We start from the raw sequence: 21,799 nt of genomic DNA on the forward strand, positions 1-21,799 counted from the left end.
AGATCAATAATGCTGTGTTTGGAAATACGTTCTCCTGCTTGTGTGGTGGAGTGTTCTCCAGCCTCGTATTCAGTGGGGCTTCTGTGTACCCAATGTAACCTTGCCTTTTCTGCTGCTGAAAGAGCATTTTTCACAGCTATTTCACCCCCCTGCCTTGGACTTCCATAGCAATTGGACATGCAAGACACCCTTTTATTCTAATTTGTTCTCTAAATTGGTTAAACTAATCCCATGTTAGCAGGTTTGCATGGTCGCAGCCATTCTGATGCAGGCGTGGCTTGTTAATGCATGGAAGTCTCATGATAAACGATTCCTTTTGTTAAAGATGGGGTACTGCACTGCTTTTCTTCCTGCTTCTGGGACTGATGCTCTGAACTCTTGAAATTTTCCTGGTGTTTGCTTTCCTTACTTTCTTAATATTTTTAGAAGTGATTTCTGACTCTTACGGATCCGGTTCTGTAAGTCATCTGTTTGTTAACAAGGGGGCATTTAATGGACTGATGACCGAAGATTTGGAAATTATGATGGCAAAAATGTATTTCTTTCACATAAAACAGAGAAACATGCAGAGCATGGTGATCAACATAAAAGAAGAGTAATGGAACGGAGAATCAGATTGTGAGGTAGGAAAGCCTTATACCTCTCACGTATGTACACCTTTAATGCATTAACAGTTATCATCCCATCCCCGATCCTGTTAAGAAATTAAAACCCACAAAACTCTAGTATGAGTTCAAATATCTCCAATGAGATCATGTTTCATGACCTGTATCAAAAATATGATCCTTGTGTAGACCGAAGTACAAATGGTAAATTACTGAAAAATATTGCTGAATTAGAAGAAATCTTTTATTTTACCCCATCCAAGATAAATTCCTGCATCCAACTTAAATAACTCCTGGTTTTAAATGACCTCAGAGATTTGCTCATTTTTTGCTCCTGTTTTGTCATTGGGACCCAAATGTAAACTTCCACAGCTGCTGCTGCAGCAGCTCTGGCAATGGCTCCTAAAAATGTAGCGGTTTCCAAACGGACTGTACTACATCTCTTCATAAGATATTGTGTGATGTTAGGCTGCGTGGTGAGGCTGTCGTATTGCGCTCATGGCACTCGGAGGCAAACTAGATTCCATGAAATGTTGAGTTGCTATTGAAACTTTGAACAGCCTCTCTAAAAATCATGAAACAAGAGTAATCAAAACCTCTCCTAGGATCTGTGAGCCATTGCTTAGGCACAGTACAGATACATGCAAGCTGCCCTGTGAGTGCCTAACTGCTGTTGATGTTCTCAGATACATCACTGAGTTGCTTCTGGGCTTTTTTGGCCAGGTGACATTAACAAAACTCCCCAAACTCTTAAATCATCCCCTGCTTACTGTGTCAGAATTAAGACTGATGGCAATACCTGCTCAAATTAGTCTGTCTGGTTAGCTGGGCCCCGTCTTGTGTGAGTGTGGAGAGCATATCTAAGGTGGCTGCAGACTGCCAGTAGATACAGGCTTGGCCGGGTAGCATCAGTGTATACATGCTTGTGCACATCCTGATGAATCAGAAGTTTAGGTTCTGTTATTTCTAGGATGGAAGAGCTAGATTCAAAGTCCTGCTCTGCTTAATTTATATCCGAGACTTGAATTTGGTGGTTCAACATCCCATCAGAAAGGCATAACTGCTGTGGTAATAGACGTGCTGGTGAAAAGGTTTTTACCTCTCCAGCTGGAACTGTTCCAACTTTTTTTGGTAATTAAATATTGAAGTAGAGAGACTTCAGCCTCAGTACCAACACCACTGACCTAAGCCACTGTGCTGTAGAAACATCTCTGCTGTTAATTCTCTGGTCCAGGGAATGTTTCTAAGGGGAACAGCTACTGCCGGAGAAGTGGAGAAAACGTGACTCAAGGTTAGCCGGCAAGTTGGTTGGTAAAGTGCTCCAGTGAGAAATGAGCAGTTTTCAAGTGCCTGCACTATCCTAGATATTTGAACCCAAGCTTGTTTTGGAATACATGCGCTACCCGTGGCTTTATTGGTTCTTCTGTGGTAGAAAGGTGTGGGGTTTTGTGTCTTGTGGATGGGAAACTCCCCACTTTCCTGAGTAAATTGTCTGTTTCGGTTGACTAAGGGGAGAGTAGTCACAGTGGGTGAGCTTAAGTAGAAGGAAATCTGATGCCTTGCTCATCTGCACTTCTCTCTTGCCCAGCTCTTTCTTCTCCAGCTGTTGGTTTCTGAGGGTCTTTCTTCAGATAAGGATATTTTGCAGGCAGTGTGGCAGCACTCATGAAAGTTAACCAGGGAATGTGGGCCAGATGCCCACATACACATATTTGAGTCTCTAGGCTGCAATCCCTCTGCCTTGGGAAGATTAGATCACATATGGATGAGGTTGTGTATTACCTTTATTCTGGAGGGGAGAACCTATGTGAAGTGAACCGCCTGCAGGAAGCTGGCTCACCTCAGCTCCTTAAGAACCTAGACCTAATGATTTGTGGAGATTACAAAGGCAAATGGGAGCCTTGAAGGTAGATCTTCCATGTCCTAACTTCTTATGTCTTCATCCTAAGAATAATCCTTCTTCTTTTGCAGGCTGGAAATACAAAAAGTGGCAAGTAAGGTCCGTTTTCCTAATAGCACTGAGAAATGCGGTAAGGAGGAGTCATACCAGGCATTTTCTGTGATAATGCCTCTTTTTTCTTTTTTTCACCTTTTCTTCTTTCAAACCTTTCTTTTTCCCTGAAAAGCTCAGCCAAAGTCAATGTGGGCAGATGATGTGAATCATTAAAATTTAACGGTATCATACATGCACCATCTCATGCTTCAGGAACTGTATTTTTTCACTAATGTTTTGTATTTGGTGGAGTCATTTAACATGTATGCTTAGCTGATGGCAATTTTTTAGAAGCTGGGTATGCTCTGTAGTGAGTAAGAAAAAATGAAAAAGACAGGGACTGAGATGCTCCGGGACACCTAGGCATCTCTGCTATAGAAACACTGAGGCATGTTGAAGGCTAAAATTTTGTCAAACAGCTGGGAGGAGAGCTGCATTTAACCGTGCACGCATTTAACCCCTGAAGTCCAGGGTACTTGCTTTCCCCGTGGTACAGTTCAGTAGGGTCAGCGTTTGGGTTTCAGGCAATAAAAGTTAGGACAAAGCCTCCCTGGAATTTTCAACATGTCCGTGGCAGCACTGAGAGCCCATACTGTGTCTCCTATTTGTGACCCATTCCCTATGGCATGTCACCTGGAGTGCCAGAATCCGTATGCCTGGAGCTGTCCCAGCCTCTTTCAAGGATGAGGTTGAAGATTTCTGACCTTACACACTGTAGCTTTACTTTTACGTCACAGCTTCTTATTACTGAAAAGTAGAAGACATTATTATTATGACTGAAATGTTGGTGGGGTTATTCTTCAACTAGAAACCTGTCCTGTCAGAGTTAAAAAACTCAGGTTGGAATATCCAATAAAAGTTCTAGTGGCAGCATTATTAATTAAAATAATAGATCATTTATAGCTAAAGGGAAACCTTTTACTTTGGTTCCTGGCTTTTCAGGGTTTTTTTTGTCCTTTATTTTTGGTGATTACAAAATTGTTGCTTTTTCTGAAAAAAAATGCAAAAAACCCACAAACACTCATTCTTTTGTCTAGTTAGAGAAATTCCATCCTTAGCTTACATCAAGCATCTTCATTTATATCCACAGTGAATTCAGCCCTTTGTTCTTTGAGAAAGCCAGAATACTCACATTAGAAACATGGTCATGACTAACTTGATCTTGAAGAGATTAAATTTGAATAAATTTTAAAGGCTGGGATGGTAAAGCGAGAACTAGATTTTTTAAATAATTATGGTCTTGTCATCTTAGTCTTTTTTAAGAGATAGGAGATACAGTTCAACAATAGCTTGCAGTTGCATTTCATAACTGTCACAAGGGACTCCAGAATACATATAATCTGGAATAAAATAATCTAATAGCAGCTGGATATGCATGTGATAATCCTTATTGAAAATAATAAAACTATTTAAATGAAGAAATATATTTTAGCCTGTTAGCTATTATACCTGAGAACTAAATTCTTCCCTAAGATGTGTTTCCAATTTGGTTTAATATGTATATATGTGTGCTAGAAGAAAAACCTGTTTAGTGTTTTAAGTGTTCTACAGAGAACACAAAAGCTTAAGAAAGAAGGTGTCTGCATCTGTAACTGTAGCCAGCAGTTATACTACACATTTTTTTCTTCTAAATTCTTTCCTTCCTCTATTTTGAAACAATTTCTGCTGGCTGTTCTTACCGGTCCTTTCAATGTCTTATTCCATTTACTAACTCTCCACTGAGCAAAAGAAAATCTTTTGTTTTTTCTGATGATCAGTTCTTTTAAACTGAGCTTGTAATAAAGTCTCATTCATTTTGCACAATCTATCCTCTGGAAAACTTGCAGGTGAACAGTCCTTCTCCCTCTGGAAAGTATTTACAAATAAGGAAGCTGCAGGCTGTCTTTTCTCTGAGCTAGCAGAACTAAAAAGAAATCTCCTCAATCTGTATGAGACCTGTGGCCAGAGTATCAGCACCACCACAGTGTGAGTTTCTGACTTAAAACTGGCTTACCTACATGCGAACCATGAGGTGCTGCCAACAGACAGCAGCACTGCCCCCTTGCCAAAGCACGGGAGGTTCCTACATGAGATAATGCTGGCTCAGGTATCTTTATTTCATATGCTGATTCTCTGTTTTCATCTATAAAGGGTCCTCTTGCAGACTGTTAGATGCCTTTGTGACCTTGAGTAAACGCTCTCTCATGTAAGGCTTCATTTAATGGACGCCAGTCATGAGCTTAGGTTAAGGCTTGTATGATTAAGCTGGGGGTTAACATTAGTCATTGACCTACCTATGATATAAGGTATGCCTATGGATAGATGGCACTGCTTGGAGCTGGATCTGGAAGTCCAAAGGACATAGGCAATGCAGTACATCTGCGTCCAGCCTGGTTGTTGATGACAATTGGGTGACAAGTCTGTCAAATGCTGGGGTTAGTTTTGAGAGGTCTGCATAGCACTGTTTTTAAAAAGCTTTAAAGGGGTAGCCAATCTCTTAAACTATTAATTCCTTCTTAAGACATCATTGTTTCATACAGAGGAAGACTTGCCTTTGGCTTTTGATAATAGAAGAGGAAGAAAGGAGATAGAAGAAAGGAAGAGATTCAGATGCAGATTAGCTTGACTTCTGTCTTTTGGGATAGCATTCTGTACATACCTGTTTCTTAGCTTCCCAGGGTTAAAGCAGATAGGGCACTGAATCCTTGGCTCTAGCATAGGCCTCCACACTGCTGCTGAGGATGGAGCCAGTGCCTCTGGTAAGGGAGCCCCAAACCCCAGACAGAATCCTTGACTTTTTTTCCCCAAACGTGCAGGCCTGTTCTAGGTGGTAAGTGCATTCTGATAAATGGAGCACAGAGAGCATGCAGGTTAGCCTGCTTTTCATAATATCTCCACTTGGTGTTGAAATGGTTAACAATGTTAGCATTTACTCCAGCAGAGCCTGGTTTCAGATGAATAGGGGCAGTTTGTGCCTTCTCAGTGCCTGTTTCAGGCTGTCTTCATCCTGTACAAGGCAGCACTTGTACGTGTTCAGATCCTGAAGGATGCATTGCCTGCAGGGCTCGAGGGTTTTTAAACTTTTTTTGGTAAATAAAAGGAAAGAAATAAACTCTTTGAGTCTTGAGGACTTAGCTTTGGATACCTTCCGCCTCCTGGAGTACCGCTGCAGCATAAATCAGGATTTGCAAAGATGTCCACACCTAGCAACTACAGTCAGAAGCAACTATAGAGATTTGAACACTGCAGATCATATAAAGGAAGGCAAAATTGTGGCTTTACACTGAATCTGCCAGAAGGTAGTCAGCCAGGTGGTAATACACACAAAATCTACCTCTTTCTGCTTTCAATGCACCACTCCACAATTATAGAATAATATTTGTTTCACTCTCAATCACAATGTTACTGCTTAAGGAGTCTTAAAATTTCTTATTCTTCCTTTTTGTTTGTTTTATTTTCCTCTTTCATCTTCTTCCATTCTTTTCTCCATCTCTATTTTTCTTGTCATCTGGAAAATTTTAATTGTTTATGCTGCCCTCTTTACACTTCACAGTGACCCCTGTTTAATCAGAGCCTGAGTTCAGTGAGTAAAAGGTGAGTTAAAGAAGCAAATAAGCCCTTCCAGCTCACTACGTTACCATGTACATGTATGATTTGGTTCTTAACTGAAAATGACTCAATATAAAAGCCAAACAATAAAGCAGCCTGCCAGTAAACCAAAAGCTATCAGAACCTGGGGGCTGATAAAATGAGCATTTCTGTGGCCGCCTTTGCTCGTGTTCAGCAGCCAGCTGCAAAAGTCTGCCTTGGGATGGACCTGCCATAAACACAGATGGGCATCCCTTGAAACTAATATTGAACACAGTGAAAATTAAAATATGAGATATTTTAAATGAAATAGGCTGTGTTCAACAGAGTAGCATTTGAAAAATCAAGGTCTGTTCCATCAAAGCATACCTGACCTGCTCTACCCCCAAGCCACTGGCAGGCTGTCAAGCCTTTGGCCCTGCTGGAGGAGAAAAACTGTTCTGTTGATTCTGGCACCTAAGCCACATATTAGTGTCAACCTAAAAGTATTAAAAGATGAGATTCCTTATGGGTAAAACTAATTCCATCTTGACACATTCCTAACAATCACTAGCTCAGGAAAGATAGTGTGAGGTAAGATTTATGTTTGCCTCTAGAGAAAGCCACTTTATTCAAATTATGAAGAAAGATGAATTTGAGACAAGGTTTGAACTTATATGCTATAATATATATGCTAACTAATTTGATGTATATTATACAGAAAACAGGAATGTCTCTTGCTTTAAGAGATAAATATTCAGTGACATAAAAATATAAGGACAGAAAGGCAATTAACTAGGCCAACTCTTGCATATCAAGCCCTCACAGTTTAATCCAGTTTCTCCAGCGCAGAAGTCCTGGTTTAGTTTTGGATACCAGAAATTAATTGTTCAGTCAAGATGGAGACTTTGGCACTTCCATTTGCTTCTAGTGCTAATTATGCTCATTAAGAAAACAGCAACCCTATAACCCCAACAAACCTTTCATAATTTTGACAGTACATATTCAAATAAATCTAGTTATTTAAATGGAGTTGGCTCAGGTTACAGGGGAATAACTGAATACAAGATTGGACCTCTTTCACATACGATTTCTGAAGCTGAACAGTTTTCTAACCTGAGGATCCATAAGCTCATTACTGGATATTTACATATGGGGTTTGGTGACAATGAAAGATAATTACCAGTGGTTCCTTCCTCAGCTGAAACCCTGTTGGTGTTTCCGCCTCCTCCCACATAGTGGATCCTCTTACAAATGCATTAAAAAAGTCTTGTGCACATTGCTCCATTTAGCATGTGCCTCTTGTGTGATCTCAGAACAGCACATCATTGCCATTTTGGCAAAGCATTCCTTCTAACTTGAAAGCTACCAAGTAATGAAATACTTGTCCTGATTTTTTTCTTCACCCATTTTCTGTGTATAATTTTTTTTTCCTACTTCCAATGTTTATTTTTGAGATGAAGATCAAAAGTAACTTTTCTTCAGTCTGCTATAGGAGATTGTTTGCTGAAAGGCAACATCTGGTAAGTAGCAAAAAAGCTCCAGCTGTCAATAAGCAAGTTAGTATAAATTGATCGCGGGCATTTACTCTTTTTAGGACACTACATAATCTATTGCCTGCTCTCTTTAAGATAAAATTTACTACATTTCAGCTATCATTTATGCTAATAATAGGTCTTAGAATCAGAGGCTGATCTCAGTTGTATGGGTGTAGTCTGTAGGGGTATTACTCCAAGATTGTTCTGATGCAAAAGAACCTTCATGTAACTGAAGTAACAGCATCAAAAGCCCTTTGCAGAGCGTTTAGGTGACTGCAACTACATCCCTACATCGAGACCAGTCCTTCTTGCGGTACCTGACACAGCCCGTGCTGCAGCCCCTGGCAGTACTGGGTGTTGCCCTGCACAGCCTTTCTGGGCAGCACAGGCTTGCGGTTCCTGCCGATGGCAATGCTGCACGCACATGCTGTAAAGCACTTCCGTCAAAATCAGAAATACTGTGTTTCTTCATTGTGAATATGCTAAACCGCAGCAGGGGCAAAATATTAAATTGTGCCACTCAGTCTGCATCACCGTTGGGGTTCTCTGCTTAGACCAAGTCCAGCCCCCTAACCTATGGATATTTATTTTCAGGGAAAGAATCAGAACACTTCTTACTCAACAGGCTGAGTAATTCTGCAGTTGCTATATTTTAGATGGTGGTGGAAACAGGTGCTCAATCCTCTTTGGTTTTTACTCCTCTAATCTCCTTAGGCTATGCTGATTTATATGGGAGATCTCTGCAAAGAAGCAGGTGCCTCGTCATAGTCACCAAGAGCAGCCATAGTAAAAACAAATACATTTTCCATCAAGGAGATCCTAGGTCTCAGAGGAGGAGAAAGTGGTGCAGGTGGTCAGGAGCAAGATCGGTGCAGTGGTTTTCAGTCAACCTTCATTTGCATCATAGACTCATCACTTTCCTGAGCACAAAGGAACAGCACGGCTGGCAGCCTGCTCAGCCCCACAGCAAAAGGCATGGTACAGGTTGGGAACTGGGAGCAGTGGCTGAGCGGGTGAGGGATGTTTCACGCTTTGCCTCCAACTCTGAAACACTTGGCTGTAGACAGCAGTGTTCGTCTCTCACTTTTAAGAGTGCTAAAAGGTTTTCTCTCCTCTCTGTAGGGGGTGACCAAATGCAATTTAAGTGTGTTTCTGCTGAAGCACCAATATTTTTTGGTTGCTGTTTGTCATTCTCGTTACAAAGAATGATCTTTCTGTTAACCTAATCTAAATGATCACTTGGAGGCTGCAAAGCTATATGCCGTTTTTAAGCTCCTGTATCATGATGGCCTCAGGGAAATTCTACAGATGCCTTGCCACAATCCATTTCTTCCCCATGACGAGCTACCAGGCTGGCTGCTTGGATCCATTTGCCGCAGCTGTTTACCTCTTTGACCTCAAAGCTACAGAGGTATGGTGCCAATGAAATACAAAGGAGGCTGCCTTTTAAATTACTGATTATAAGAATTATTTTCTAAAGAAAAAAACTGAACCGGAGATGGTATTCTCCCCGTCAAATGGAACTACTTGGGTGCACATTTTGTCTTTACTTTTTAACGATTTTCTCCTTTCTTTCTTTTTTCTGTTAACCTGTAGACGTAGATAAATGAGCGAGACAATATTAATGTGCTGATTAGTCTGGAATAATTTAAGACAGACTAATATCTCCCTGACAGAAAACTGTCAGCTCAGGTCTATCATGGCATCAGTCACTGCAAGCTATTAAATTTCTGCAGCAGAGCTACTAGGTAGATACCTCATTTTGTTTACTTCTTCAGTTCAAACATACCCCATTTCCATTTTGACCACAGTTGTTCCTATGTGGTTGTGCTTATTTATTTGAAGTTATTTATAGGTGATACTGTCCTCAGCTACCAACTCAGCACGCAAGAGCTGATGAATACTAATTTATAATTTTTCTGAAAACCAAAGGCAACAAATCTAGGTCAAAGATATTGCCTTGGGCAAAGTCCACACAGGTTCTTTTGCATCACTGAATATTACAGCTCCTGTCTTTCTGTTTAAAATGCTTATACCTGATCAGGCAGGTGCCTTTTCATGCAAGGGGCATATAATTTAAAGGCATCTCAAGAGGTAAGTGTGCAAATCCTGGGCTATGCATCACAGAGAAAACCAAAATGTTACCCCACAGTATCAATTAATCTAATGACTGATCTTTGAGATGTGGGCTTGCATCTGCTGCTTGTCCTGTTTTGAGGAAGAGACTTGCTCCTAAACATTAGGTGACTGATTTAAACAAAGAACTTTTTATACCAAGTAACAGCTTCAACAAGTGAGAAGCAACACTTGTTGAAGCTGTTACTTGGTATAAAAATCCACTAAATGCCTCTATTCCATCATTTCACTTCTATATCTGCTTTGCTGAATGACTGCTAATTTCCTGGTCATTCATGCTGTGGTTATACCACACTATTCATGGTCTCTGATCTGGAGTGTATTAGTTCCCTCCTAATACAGGTTAGTTTTCTTCTGGGTCCACAGAAAGCATGGCTGAAGTCACCCTTCTGCCTGAGGTGCTAGCTTTGAACATAAGAATGTGGGCACATCCACACAGGTGGCTCCTTCAGTTTACAAACACCCTGTAGGCACACTCGACGAACGTAAAGTGGATGATTTTGGAGCCTGATGGCAAGGATATTAATCTGGAAAATAAAAAACTTGAGGTTCATTTTTTTAATCAGATGGCATTAATCAAGCAAGAGAGCTGCAGCAAGAAAGACTGTCCACTGTCTGTCCTGTTCCCTCTTCCCTTACAAAAAGCACTCGGTAGGTGTGGTTTGGGCATTTCATTTAAATGGAGAAGAAATCTGCATCCATGTGATGGATTCCTCTGTTGCAAGAGATGATTGGCACATACAAGTATGCTGAAAAATTAATGCCACAATGAGGAATTCTTTCTGTTCTTTCGCATCCTCCAAAGGTGGAGGAATACATCCATGCCCTTGTATCTTATTACGGATATGAAACTTCTCTCGGTTGCATGGCTTTAGCAGTAATTCACAGCACAATTAACTCTTTATTTTGGATTGATAACATGACTAGAACAGGGAAAAGCAGACAAAAATGACCGTAAAAGTACAGTCTAGTATTTTTTACCGCTGTAGTGATGTTTTTATGGTATGAAGCATTACCACAGTGTTGGTTTGTTCCCTCTTTGCTGAAAGGTGGGGAGAGACTATAATTTTCTTACGCTTGAATGATGTGTTGCTGCCTAGTGAAATATGCAGTAGTAAGATTCTGCAGGTCACTACAGTGACTTAGTCTTGACAATGAAAATAAAGGAACTGCAGCTCTTAAAAATATTAATAAACATTTTTAAGCATCACTTTCAACAGGAATGTGTCACAAGGTGTTGTATTGTGTGACACAGGATGGCATACATTCCCATGTGTTTCATTTTAATTCCTTGGAAAGTCTTTGATTGTCAGTGGTTGCAAATGCCTTCAAGTGCTTGTAAAAGAATTGTTTATACATAGAGTTACAATACATTTATATAATAATAGCATATTTTATATTTATTTTGTATTTATTATGCATGTACTGCTAAAGTGGCACAAGCAAATGCAATCTTCAGTTCTGTGTTTAATTTCTTCTGCTTCACTTCCCATACAAGAGTTCTCTACTGTAGCTCTGCACTGTATCAGTCACCTGTATTTGTCTTACCATTTCCCTCTATTGAACTGCAAGAAAGGAGGCTGCCACTTAAAAATATTAGAAAAATCTGAGTTGTCTGACCCTGAAAAGTAGATCCATATTGATTAATGACCTCAAAGATCACAACAGAATTGTAGATAGCAGTGTGGAAACAAAGTTGCCAGTTTCCACAATTCTCTGATTTCATGTAATCAGTCTTCAGTCATCTTCATGTTGATTTCGTAAGAGTGAAAGAGAAATGGAGAATCCCTGTTGGTAACAACTCATAGTTGCTTGATGTGTATCATGTGTGCTTGATACTCATCAGAAAATACTCTGAAACCTTTTGAAAGCCATACTAAAGGCATGGCAGAAGGTAAGAATTCATCTAACAGTTTCACCTAGTTTTCAACATAAACCTTCTAACTTTTGGCTTTTTCTCTTGATGTTACCTTTTCATGAAGTTTTCATGCCTGGACACAAATTTAGTCATGACATGTCTCTCTAAATTTATCATCACATGTGCCAGGCTAGTGTGTATTAAAACCATACACAGCGCTACGATCAGGTATTATATCTCATCACAGACGTGGAAAATTCTTACACTACCTGATTTTTATACATCTAGTTAGGCTAGAGCAAAATATTCAAAAATCTGGTCGAGACATGCTTGAAGTTGATTATGTGAAGATGAAAACAGGAATCCTAAGTTTCTGTGATGCATCTGAAGTGGTGGCATGTAAAGAAGGTGACTGAATTAGGTAACGGAACAATCCTTGTGTCTAAACAGGATCGCTGTGGTTTGCCCATGTGGCCCCTGATTTAAAGTAGCCATAGAAGGGAAGGTGCAGAAAACAGATTCGGAAATCTCCAAACATATGAGCTATGTGTCCTAATGCATGAACCAAAGACATAATGCTGGCAGTGACTAACACCTGAGTGAATGAACCTGCAAAAGCATCAGGTTAGTTCAAGAGGACCTGATACAAAAAAACACCTAGTGTGGTGTCTGAACAACTGACAAGTGTATAAGAGTCATGAATGCATTATTTGGCTATGGAATGGCTTCATCACAGTGTACATGGCACTTAATTGCTGTTCTTGCTACTCACCACCTTGTTTCTCTAAGGATAACAGACAAACTGCATGACTGAAACTGCTGGACTTCTTGAATGGTGGGAGAGGAAGACTAGAGCTGTTGATACTGGGTAACGGATAAAGAGGATTACCAGGAACAGTCAAGGACCCTGGGAGAGACAAGCCACTGCAGAGGTAAAAAGAAACCAGCAGTGGACACCACAACTGTCCCTGGCTGATTGCAAACTCCAGCTGAAGCTTCTCCTGTGGGCAGAGCATTTATTAAGTCACCTAACTAGTGTTTCTAGTGTCTAATGAAATGAACTTACACAACAGCCCCTTTATCAGCCACAATCAATAAGATCACTCCCATTTACAACTTATTTTCATGGCTTTGTTGCTCTGTCAAATTTGATTGAAATTATTAGATGGGTTAAAGGTTGGAACATTGGCTGCTGGGAGGAGCGAATATGTGGACAACTACATATATCCAAGCATGGTCACATGTTTTGTTGCTTAGATTTAAAAGGCTACTTAAAAAAAGGTAAACAAAGGATTTCCTTGAAGTCTGAAGTATTCTGTTATCTCCCAAGATAGCTTTCCAGTGAAAGCCGCCTTTTTAAAAGGTCATAGCTAACGTCTGCCATAGAAATTGCTGAGGTCACCAAGGGTCTCTTGAAGCTGCAAACACTGTGAATGTTTGGGTTCTTTTTAGCCAAATATACCATTTACTCACTATACTCTTTCTATAATATGGCTCTTTAGATTTTCTGTACAGTTTATTAAATCTTTCTAGATGATTTTTAAAGATTCTAGACTCCCAAACTAGCCACCATAAAGAGAAGCAGAATACATTGAACAGCAAAGAAAGACTTTGGTTGACGCTTCAAATTATACATATCATTCTGACTCTTACAAAAAGTTATATCTACGTACTCATATCTTTTCTATGCATGCAGATTAGGGAAATGTAGACATAAAGTGGAAATCTCTTGCTGAAAACTTTGACTTTTTACATAAAAAGAGAGTTTCTTTGTCTTTTTTTTTTTCTTTTACTGAACATAACAAAGGAAGCTACAGAGATCCAATGGATCAAATTCTTGTTAATGAGAAGAAGGACCGAAGGAAACTATTTAAATGCATGTCTACAACTTTTCTGATAGTGCTTCCAATAATTTAAGGTATTTACATTCTTTGGTGATGAACATCTTCTGCACTCATCTATCTTAGAATATCGATGCTGAACTATTTTGTGAAATAAGCAGAGATCAAATGCCTCTTAACTGCTTGTCTAATTACAGGAGCAGGTAAAAATTTGGGAGAACTGATAGATGTCAGTGCTCAATCCTTATTTGCAGGATAACCCAGGGTCATACCTGAGCGATAACAGCCTCCTGTCCTGTGATCTAAAGCTGTGGCACTTTGCCTTTCTATTTACAGCCTGCCTCCAACATGGCAGAGCCTGCACGTTCAATCCAAATCTTACCTGTGGTCTTGAAATGTAGTCACATAGTTGTCTTCTGCAGTACCTGTACCACTACGTTGAAGAGCTGGGATATCCTATGCCCTGGCTATATGCTGACCCTTTGGTCTATCATAAATTGGTTGTTGCACAGGAAAAATCACAGGTTACATGACAGAAGAACTGCTCTCACTTGCTTTTCAACACTGGCTGGCTACTGTGCTACAGAGGTTGTTTTCCTTTGAAATAGTATATTTAAAAGTTACCAAGAATGATAAAAACTCATAAATATTTTGTACTGTAGTTATTAATGATCTCAGACAGATGAAGGACATGTTTTAAGATACTTGAATATTGGCTAAGAATTTGATTTTGACCATGTATTTCTTAATTTAAAGTTATTTTTGTTATTCTAATCCCCTGCTGGAAAAAAAAAATTGCATCTGTTTCTCTACAAGCCTTTTTATTAATACACCTGTCAGCCTTCTTTCTTCTAATTTATTATGTTTGTTTCCTCATTAAAACTGAAATGAACAACAATAATTATGCTGATATATTTTTTTTAATATATATTAAGAGCCGGTAGTTTGGATAGCAGATATGACTTAGTAGCACATGCACATTTTCAGAACTGTAACCACTTTACTTCCTCCATTGCCATTATTTACTAAAGCATATATTAAATTCAACATCCTAAAGAACTCATATTTTAATGAACCTAAAGCTTCATCATGCAACAAAATAACAGGCTGTTTTCTTGTATTAGACCCTTTATATGAGGAAAAACATGTAGTGTCTAAATATATCAGATGCTGATCCAGTTGTGTAGGAGAGCTATAGCTAATGAAAATCACTTTCTTAAATTTCTTGCCTCAGCAAAGGGGGTTTTTTTGTTTCATTTTGTTGTGGTTTTCTTTTTTTAATAAGGTAGAAACCAAACCACACTCAGATAACCAATGTGTTCATAATGCTGGAAGGACATAAATGTGAATTAGAGAACTATTTACTTTTACCTCATACAAGCGTAGCTGTTTATTCATTTTTACTTGTTCGGCTCATTTTTGCAATTATAATTCCTATTACAGACTATCGTTCCTGAATTGTTTAAGCACGTGATTGAATATCATTAAAAATCAATGAGACTCAAATACATAGCTAAAGTTAAATATGTTTAAGTGGTTTTTCCTAGGTAAAGCTAGCTAAAAAATATACCTGTGGTAGAAAATCAAAACATCTCAGTGGCATGTATGTTTGTTTCTCTGATTGTTGGTTGCCTGAATCTGTTCCATGCAAAATCAGCAGCAAAACTGCCACTCACTTTCATAAGGCAAGATCAAGGCCATAATTTTTACCAGAATGAACACAGTCCTTAAGAGTGTACACCAGAAGCAAAACTGTAGCAGTTTGGATAGTTAAATCCATTGATATTTAGCAGTTATTGTGTTAAGAATGAATATGCTGGTGGAAGAGTTCATCTGTCCCATGAGAGCTGCCAGAAATGCATGTGCTCTACTGGACACAGTTTTTACAGCAAAGCCACAGAATTCCAGATTGGAACGCAGCCCGCCCAGGCCCATAGGTCACAAATGCTAGCACTCAGCTGTGGCACGAAAAAATGGTGTAGGAACACATTTTTGCATATCAGAAATTTTATGTACCTAGATTATCCTGTACTCTCAAAATTCTGAATACTGAAGACTGCTGGTTTGATTCACTTAACTAAATTGCCTGTTATTTTCAAACAAAAACTTTGCTAGATGCAGAAACCAAAAATATATCAGTACGCAATGTTTTGAATTAATTTTTTTTAAAAAAATATTAATGGACTACAAATCTATGTCATTTCCCTAAGAAAACCTTTGAACTGGGAAATAACGGAAAATATAAAATTTCTTTGCATAGGTGATTTCATCATAAATGGAAACAAACTTTACACATAAACTCCAAGAGAAATCTTGAAGAACAGATCTTTGTTGAAAAAATTCTGACTCTGAAAAGAGATCTGAAGAAAAAAATCAGTCCTATCACTGATCACACAGACTGTTTTCTATCCTAACAGTAACTTGTAGGCTGACATCTGCATATTATCTCTTATAATGTGCCATGTCAGATTATTTTGATTTGAGCTTTGTTCACTTAAAATGGTATTTCTCGAAAAGTGGCTTGAAGTTTGTGAGCATTAGAAATCTTGTGACTGATTCACCGCTCTGATGTGACTCTGATTCACCACTCATGAGGATGAAATTCTAGCACATAAAGTATTATCTTATTGATGATAATCTAGTTGTTATTTCACACTTAGGGTATATTATTAATATCAATGTTAATGTTATTATTTTCCATATCATTGCTACTTATTGATACGTTATAACCACAATATCCAATTATGTGTGGTGATATGCAGTCACACAATAAAACAGTAGCAATAGTAATCAAGATAACTGATACATAATAGCATTTTTATAATACTCATGCCTCCAATAAGACACGAAGATTTATCATGTTCTTGAAGCATTTAGCCACAGCCTTTCTCCCAGAAAACATATATGTAAATTCTTTTTAGACAGGGAAAACCATGGCAATCTACAGAATTCCTAATCAGTGCAAGCTGTAAATTTTTTTTAATTGCATGACTGTTTAGGGAAAAATATCTCTGGTGTGATGCGTGCTGTAACATTGTCATCCTTATACAGTTTCGTTTTCCTGAGAAATGGCATTAATCCTGCCCTGAGGATAAGAGAGCACTCCAGAGGGGGATGGTTCCTCAGGGCCTTTCCGGAGCACTTGTTTCTCCTGTCCAGCTGTTGCTGATAGTTTCATATGGTCTTTCTATACCAGGGAGCCTGTTGGACTGACTGAACAATCCCAATTGCTTTCGTACCATCTCTGGCTACCAAAGATAACTGGAAACAACTAAATTACATAGGTCTTGCCTTAGGAGTAAATATAAAAGCCTTTAATCAGAATTCTAGGGATTTTTAAAAAGCCTCCCAGACTCTGCCATGTCTTTAGGCAGCTAAGAAACAAAAAGCTTACAGCTTTCCTAATTGGACTACTAGAATTATTTAAAGTCAATACAGCTCCTGGGTTTCTCCTGCTTCAGAGTACGTTCCTTTGAAAAGCTCAGCCAAAGGCTTTAATAATTTCAATACTATCTTCCTTTTTTTTTTTTTTTAATTAACCCTGTGAGTAGCAGATCTCAAATATTACAATCAGTAAAAAAGGGCTGATGGGACTGTGCACACACAGGCCTGCCTGACAGTAAGCTTCACTATTTAACATTTCATATGTGTACAATATATGAGGAGGATTCCTTTTCCCTGTTATAGGTGATTAAAATGGCTGAATGAAGAAAGGCAGGGGAAAGGGATGGTGTACCTGACTCCAGTCATTAGCTGTTCTCTACCTCACCTCAACCAGAGCTCAACTTAAAAAGAATCAACTTTACAGTTAGCTCCCACGGGAGCACTGGGAATAAGCAACGTGGACATATATCGGTAGGCACCGGCTGTCCAGCTGGAAGAGTGCTGCACTTCAGAGAGGGGGAAAAGCTGAGATGTAAACTTCATTACTGGGGCTGTGTGGTGTTCTGATGAACTGCAGAGGACTCCTGAGAGGAAAATGTTAAAGCTGAATTACCTCACTTCCCTAATAAATTGGGCCAATAGAGGATCCCAAGCCACAACTCCAAATCTTAACTGTCCAACAATCTGGGGGAAATTTATCCCTACATTGCAAGACTTGGGCCTGCAGGTCGATGTGATGTGAATCAGAAATACTGCCTTTCACCCGTATGTCAGCCTGGAGAGTCAGCTCTAACTCAGGAAAACAACAAGAATTTCTAAATTAGGTTTGTTACGACTCAGCTCCAGTTCTGGGAAAGAAAATATGCTCTTATGATGGATCGATCTATCTACCTACCTACCTACCTACCAATTTTTTTCTGTGCCTATACCAGCTGAAATGTGGGCTCAGATGAAGCAAAGTAAACATCTCCATACTTATGGGAGTAAGGTGTGCCTTCTTCAGGAGCGCTTTAGGCGTTAGTACCCATATGCTACACTGCTACATTTTCAGAACAGTCCTGGTCACAATTACCCTCCAAACATCTCCCTGGGATGATTAGGCAATACTGTTCACTGATCATTCCCAGATGCCTTGCACACATTTCTGCTCTGAAAATGAAGATAGTTAATAGTATGGACACAGGCTGTTCCATGCCAGTTACCCTCATTGACAAGGTGTGCTTACCTTAGGTGTCTTTATTTTATTCATATTTTGTTGAAAGAGGCTTGCTAGTTGAGCTGATCTGGAGGCAGCCATGTCAATAGAGGTTTGGAAGGAACCAGAGCTCTAGGTTGGTGATACATGTGCAGCTTTGTGGTCACAGCTCATGACATACAGGGCTGTAGCTGAATAAGGAGCATCTTTGTCTCCAGCTTTCCAAGTTTTTTAGAAAAATGCAGATAAAAATGAATAAATATCTGTTGGATCCTCTGTGGCATTTCCTTTTCTTATGACTCATTCTGTTTTCCATGTCCAAAGCAATGCCTGGCAGCCTGACACAGGATTATGGGATGTAATTGTATTTTCTCACCCCAGCTATTTGTGATGAATCTAAAGGGAAGATCATTAGGCAGAGGAGGAGAGGCATTATGCTGGTTATGGTAAAAACAAGAGAGGCTGTATTTGTAAAAGATGGGGAGACTGAGACTGCTTTCACTACTGGGGATGTGAATGTCTCTCAGCCTTGCACATCTGTAATCCAGGAGCATAGGAAAGAAGGTTCCTCAGAGCCTTGACACAGCTGGTTGTTCTTCCACAGTGAGACACTCTGGAGATTCCAGTCCAGAGCCAATTTCACAACATCTGGGTTAGTTTGTAATTCACATGGATTCATTCTAGCAACCTTAACAGATAGCTTGGGGAGGCTTACGAGTCTTCGTCACTGGAGGTCTTCACCACAGCTTATACAAAACACCCGTCCAGGGCTGACCTAGGTGTAACAAAGTCTGCCTTGGGCCAGCCACTGGACAGCTGATAATTTGAGATCTCTTTCAGCCCTGTTTTTCTAAGTTACTATGAATATAATGTAGCTGTGTAAGAACAGGGAAATAATGAGGCCCTGGCTAAAGTCTGAAGAGAAACTCCTTTCTTATTCATTCCAGAATCCAACCAGACTCTAATGGGTTTGTATATACGCCATACAATATATTGATAGCAAACCATTTTTAGAACATGTTGACATTTTGTGGTATCAGCAAAGTCAGAGAGATTTGATTTACTGGAAAACAAACACTTCAGGGTTCGGTAGGTTTTGGTTTGGTTTTGTTTTTTTTTTTCCTTCCCCCCTCCACTCTCTCATAAAGAGCTTACATGTGGAAAAGGAAGATAACCACAAAAGTTTTAGCAGCACAGTGAAAATAGCTATTCACAAGAGTTCAAAAGACTAGTAATTAATTTGTACACTCCCTTTTCTTGCCTGTTTTATAAATGGACCCACCTTGCTTCTATTAGATTACTCTCTCCTAGCAAGTGACTTTAGACACTAATTACCTGAAAAATTCAGGTCAGGTGCCTAGCACCTACCTTATGAGACACATTGAATTGAAAACATCTTCATCCAGTATTGTCAGCTAAAGGACGTGGGACAGAGATTGCATTGTGGTTTTTGCCACAGAGAGATTGCATACAGAAAGAGACTGTAATATTAAGGAGCTAGAAAAGTTTCTGAACACAATTACAGATTCTCCCTGTTGTGAAAGTTACAATTGCTTTTGGCAAAGCTCTGCACCTTGGAATAGACTTTAAATCTTTAAAAGCCAAGTAAACAGGCAACAAAGTCGACAGTCACATTATGATTAAATCATGTGAAAGTGTGCACATCTTTGTCTCCTTATCTGAGTGTGCAAATATTCTGCATTAAGAATTATCAGCATTAGAATTCAAGAGAGTGATTAAAAATGTTTGAGGATAAAGACAGTAAATAAAAAATTATATGTGTCTCATTTGGTGTGAAACATTAGTATCAGTAACAAGTTTTGTCCTTGCAGGAAGAAAATTGATTTTAGAGGAGATTAGGAGTTTTAAAATAATGTTCACTCATTGTACTAGAGTAATGAAAAAGAAAACAATGGAAACTGATTTGATGTAACTAGAAGGACAAAGCAATCATACTGAGTTCAGCAATTCCAGTGTGTGTCCATGAAAATCTCTGGGAAGACACCTTAGGATTCTGCTTCCTAGAAAGACATATATTAATGAAAGACTTGGGGAAATCAGTTTTGGAAAACTTACAGCCTCTGGCTTACTTCTGAACTCTATGCATATGGTGCTTACTGTCCTTTAAATCCACCATAATGACATACCTACCCTGCTGCGGAGTCAAAAACATGGCAAGCATAGGATGAAAGACACTGATGTGGTATATACTTACTCTGCTGACTCAAGTTTATTTTAAAATTTTAATAAGCTAACTTCATATTGCCAGGCTGCCTGCCAGATCAAGTATTATCTGTCTGCATCTCTCTAACTTTATGCCAGAGCAGGCTTTTTCTCTTCTTTTCTAGTTGGCATAAAACCAGCATAAAAATGCATAGCCATCACAAATCCTACATGGAGATGACATTTCCCATGCGTAATCCAAACCAAAGGTGAGTTGCCATGTGTGGTCGATCCAGTTCTAACACACGTATGACCATAGGCTAACAAACGTCATCTGGAAGCCTCCACAAAGTACAGACGTTAACACTGAAGGACTCCAGCAGAGCCCAGGGAGCCAGGAAAGCCCCTAAGAGCCTGTGGAAAGAGAATTCTATCCTCAGGATCCAATTCACAGGTAGCATCCTTGTTACTCCAGGTTTGAGACCCTTTATGTCATGACAAGCCAGGGACTTCTTCAATTCAAACTGTATTTCTCATGAGCGCAAACCTGAGTTAGCTTCAAACCAGCCAGCCTGGATATGTCCACTCTGGCGTATGTCCCAGGCCCATAATATATCTCTTTGCAGTCTGAAGCTGTATGATAGTCCTTAACTGAGTGAGCTGGTGTAAAGAGAGCTTGGTGTGCCTCACGAGAAGCAAGTCGTCCCCCTGGATTTCAGTGAAGTACTCAATCAAGCATAAGAGAGTTGCATGACTCACTGAGGTGAGTGTAAGAGAAATGAGGTGGAAGCCCCAGATGGCCTTGAGCCCTATTTTTATTATATGGTTTGAAGCCCATGTTGCACAGAGGTAGAATCTATCGAAAGTAACATATGTTTGGGGAAAAACTGTAAATGCTGACCTCCCACAATGTGAGATGCTAAAAGCCAGAAACCACAAAAGCATCTGAGTCACAGAAATTGTGCTGCTTGTTAACAAATTAATGTTATTACATATGAATGTAAATAGAGCTATACAAAGAAATTAGCTAATACTGCTAAGATTTAATGCCAGCATATTGAATAGCCCCATATTTAGGCTTATTTTATGAGTTATATTGATTACCTCACACCGATGATGCAAAAACTTTATGTAGCACTTTAATATTACAGTGTTTTTTATGTAATTGTTCAACACTAATAATAAAAGAAGTTTTGTCTCCAGAAACAGCTCAGGCTTCTGACTTTTTTCTCCTTTTCTTTTTTCATTGCAGTGATGATGCTAGTTAGATTCAGGGATAAACACAGTTTATGCATTCCAGGCCAGAATTGTTTTAAATTATGACTACGAAGTCTGTCATTGGCTAATGTACTAGAGTATGGGTAACTTGAATTACAAGCAATAAGAAGTCCAAAACAGTCTTAGAAAGATTTTTCTTTATTTGTTTTCTTGTGAGGTAACAAAAGATAAATTCCCTGTTATTTGCCTTATGTGTTAAAACAAAAGTGTATACTTTCAAAGACAAATGTTCAGTTGGAACTGAAAACTCAAAAGTTTAAGA

The sequence above is a fragment of the Falco biarmicus genome, chromosome 5, assembly GCF_023638135.1.
Source record: "Falco biarmicus isolate bFalBia1 chromosome 5, bFalBia1.pri, whole genome shotgun sequence".
NCBI classification, from domain to species: domain Eukaryota; kingdom Metazoa; phylum Chordata; class Aves; order Falconiformes; family Falconidae; genus Falco; species Falco biarmicus.